Here is a 4480-nt window from a genome sequence, read left to right as displayed (position 1 = left end):
TCACACCATTTGGCTCATCTCAAAATTGGACCCTTTAAAGTACATGATAGAGTCAACAGCTTTGAATGGAAGGATGGCCCGATGGTAGATTTTGCTCTCTGAATTCGACATAGTTTATGTGAACCAGAAAGTCGTAAAAGGGAGTGCAATAGCAGATTTTTTGGCTAGTAGAGCTTCGAAAGACTACGAGCCTTTGAACTTTGATTTTCCGAACGAGGACCTAATGTGTGTTGCTACCACTGAAGAAGGTGCTCCGGAGGAACTTCCTTGGAAACTAAACTTCGATGAGGCATCATACGCCGTGGGTAATGGAATTGGGGCAGTATTGGTATCCCCAAATGGAGATCATTATCCATTCACTAGTAAATTGGATTTTGATTGTACGAATAACATGGCAGAATATGAGGCGGGCATCATGGGAGTCCGTGCAGCCATAGAACGCAAGATTAAAGTGCTAGAGGTGTATGGAGATTCTGCGCTAGTGATTTATCAACTCAAGGGAGAATGGGAGACCAAAGACCCCAAGTTAATCGATTATCGGAAACTGGTCCTGGAATTGGTTAAAGAGTTTGATGACATTACCTTCCATTACCTTCCACGAGACGAAAATCAGATGGTTGATGCTTTGGCTACCTTAGCTTCCATGATCAAGGTGAACAAACAAGAAGATGTCAAACCCATTCGGATGAACATTTATGAAATTTCGGCCCACTGTTGCAATATTAAAGAAGATGAAGAGAAAGATGATCACCCTTGGTATCACGATATATTGCAATACGTGAAGTATCGTTAGTACCCAGACCAGGCAAGGGAGAATGACAAAAGGACGCTGAGAAGATTGGCCATTGACTATGTTTTAGATGGGGAGATCCTATACAAAAGAAGAAAGGATCAAGTGCTACTAAGGTGCGTAGACATTGTAGAGGCTAAGAAAATCTTGGAAGAAGTCCATGAAGGCGTCTGCAGAACACACGCTAATGGCTTTACGATAGCCATGCAAATTATGAGATTCGGGTATTATTGGTCCACTATGGAATGAGACTGTATCAATTACGCCAAGAGATGCCATAAGTGCCAAATCTACAGAGACAAAATTCATGTGCCTCCTTCACCGCTGTATGTCATGGTTTCTCCATGGCCATTCTCTATGTGGGGCATGGATGTGATTGGACCAATATCACCGAAAGCTTCCAATGGGCATCGGTTCATCTTTGTGGTTATCGACTACTTCACCAAATGGGTAGAATCTGCTTCGTATGCTAGTGTTACAAAGTCAGCAGTGAGCAGATTCCTGAAAAAAGAGATCATATGTCGATATAGAATGCCGGAGAGGATCATATCTGACAATGCATCAAACTTGAACAACAGTACGATAGCGGAAGTTTGCAATCAATTTAAGATCAGACATCACAACTCGTCACCATATCGCCCGAAGATGAATGGGGCAGTGGAAGCAGCCAATAAAAATATTAAGAAGATCGTGGGGAAGATGACCGAGACCTACAAAGATTGGCATGAGAAATTACCATTTGCCCTCTTTGCTTATCGAACATTGGTCAGAACCTCAACTGAGGTAACGCCTTTCTTCCTGGTCTACGGAATGGAAGCAGTTTTACCCATCGAAGTCGAGATCCCATCCCTCCGAGTGTTGTCGGAACTAAAATTAGACGAAGCAGAGTGAGTCCAGTCTCGATATGACCAATTGAACTTGATCGAGGAAAAGAGGCTAAAAGCTATTCGTAATGGTCAGATGTACCAAAAATGAATGATGCGGGCTTATGACAAAAAAGTTCGCCCTAAAGAATTCCACGAGGGAGACTTGGTTTTGAAAAAGATCCTTCTCATACAGAAGGATTTTTGAGAAAAATGGATGTCTAATTGGGAGGGGCCCTCTGTGGTAAAGAAAGCTTTCTCCGAAGGAACATTGATTCTAGCTGAGATGGACAATAAAAACTTGCCCCATCCCGTCAATTCGGATTCCGTCAAGAAGTATTTTACCTAAAGGAAGAGAGGCCAGAGTGAAAACCCGTAAAGGGAGCTCTGAGTCTAAAAAATAAAAATAATAAAAAAAACGGAGATGCCAAGGTGAAAACCCGCAAAGGGCACTTTGAGACCAAAGGGGATTTTGAGTTGAAAACCCAAAAACGGGCAGATCAAATTTGGAACATGGGGCATATGGAAGTCTTGTCCTTCCAAAATTAACAAAAGGGAATAACAGTACATCTTGGAGCATCAAAAAAATACGCAGGATCTCCTGAATACACATTTGGTTCGAAAGAGCCTTTGAGAAATTGGAATAGTGAAACTCGTGCTGCGATATCTGGGGCACCTCTTTTCTCATTTTATTTTGTGCTTTGGAAGATTTGCTATCTTGTTTGATGTATTCACTTCGAGTTTTACTCAATAAAATTCCATTTTGTCTATTATGATAATCTCTTTCGAGCATTTTTGTTGAAATCGCGATTTTGGACATTTAATATTCACACAAAAGATATTATGCATATTACTCTGGAAAGTCTCTAAATAGTACAAGGACCTGAAACAGGGCCACTAGTCAGGACTAACCAGGCTCAAAATTGGAAACATTAAAAAAAAAGAGTCCTAATTGTGACTATTTCTTCAAATTTTCTATCGAAGATAACGACTAAGCAAGAGGGCGTGATAGCACATCAATGATAGAACCCGGATGAACAATGAGCAACGATACCTTAAGCGTTTAGAAAGGGATCACTCTCATGACATTTCTACATTCATAATCATTCATTTAGTTAAGAGCACTTGATTTATTTTGATCATAGCATTCTAATTATTTGACATAAACACCACATCTAGTTAGGGACATTTGGTTCATCTCGATCATAGCATCCTAATTATTTGACATACACAGATACAGGAAACCAATTCTACAAATCATGTCTTTAGAAGAAGGTGTAGCAACATTGGCGAATCCTACAGATCCTATTTCCCTAAAGTTGTAGTGAAACAGATCGAAGACGGCGAATCTTGGCTTCCTGAAGTTGCAATGAAGCAGATTTAAGCCACCAACCTAGCTCCCTAAAGTTGTAGTGGAGTAGGCTAAAATTTTAGGTCTTGTTTTCCTAAAATGTAGTAAAGCAGATCGAAGACGGTGAATCTTGGCTTCCTGAAGTCGCAGTGAAGTAGATTTAAGCCACCAACCTAGCTCCCTAAAGTTGTAGTGGAGTAGGCTGAAATTTTAGATCTTGTTTCCCTTAAATTGCAGTGAAGCAGATCGAAGACGGTGAATCTTGGCTTCCTGAAGATGCAGTGAAGCAGATTTAAGCCACCAACCTAGCCCCCTAAAGTTGTAGTGGAGTAGGCTGAAATTACAGATTTTGTTTCCCTAAAGTTGCAGTGGAACAGATCGAAGACGATGAATCTTGGCTTCCTGAAGCTGCAATGAAGCAGATTTACACCACCAACCTAACTCCCTAAAGATGTAGTGGAGTAGGCTGAAGATTGCAGATTTTGTCTCCCTGAAGTTGCAGTGAAGCAGATCGAAGTCATAATACTTATCTCCTTGAAGTTGCAGTAGAGTAGGGTAAAAACACATGAACCATGTCTCCATGAAGTGCAGTGGAGCATATTGAAGCTACTTGAAGAAAAGAAGCGCCAAAAGAAATCGAGACTCAGCAGGTCCTGGCAAATTTGGCCCATTTATAGTCTTTGCTCTATTCTCGTTACACGACAATGAGCAAAGAGGGGCAGCTGTAGTGGGCCAAATTTGCCCGGGCCCACTAGAAACCCAAAATAAATACAAAATAAATAAATATAAAACCCAAGTTTATAACAGTCTAAGTTACATGATTAAAGGCCCGACCCTCTAAAATTGTATTGGCCCAAGTGGCCCAAAATTTGAAACAACCAAAAACCCTAGAGTCCACCTTGCGCCGCAGCCAAGCCCCGACCTCCATGCTTTCGTACGCCCCAATCTCCAGCAACCACGCCAAGCCTTCAGCGCCGTACGACCATCGCACAGTCCTCGTACGCCACGTCCAACTTCCGTACGCCTCACGCCAAGGGCCAACGATAGCCCGTGACTGCACACGCAAAAAGAGAACAAATGAAAGCAGCAAAAATACGAAGAAAAAATAATTGTATTTTATTTTATTATTATTTTTTTAACATTCGGCTATAAAGCCTATTGATTTTGATTGTAAAGGTCTTTTTTTTTACGAACAAAAAAAAGGAATAGACGCAACAAAAAGCGAATACGCACAATACATGCAATACACGTAGCTTGAAAATCAGAGAGCGTTTTCTTGGGAATGTGATCTTTGTTCTTCGGTCTTATTTTCTATTACCTTCGAATTTTTTTGTTTATATATATATCATTTACATTAAAAAAAGGAGAGGGAGGACCTACTTTGAGTCTAGGCTATTGGTTCCCTCTCGCCTTGTCGAAATCGGAGTGTGTAGGGAAGCCGGTGACTGAAAGAAGCTATGCTTCGAAGCCTGCAAG

This window comes from Gossypium arboreum, chromosome 8, assembly GCF_025698485.1.
Source record: "Gossypium arboreum isolate Shixiya-1 chromosome 8, ASM2569848v2, whole genome shotgun sequence".
NCBI classification, from domain to species: domain Eukaryota; kingdom Viridiplantae; phylum Streptophyta; class Magnoliopsida; order Malvales; family Malvaceae; genus Gossypium; species Gossypium arboreum.
Note: the sequence above shows the minus strand (reverse complement) of the source record.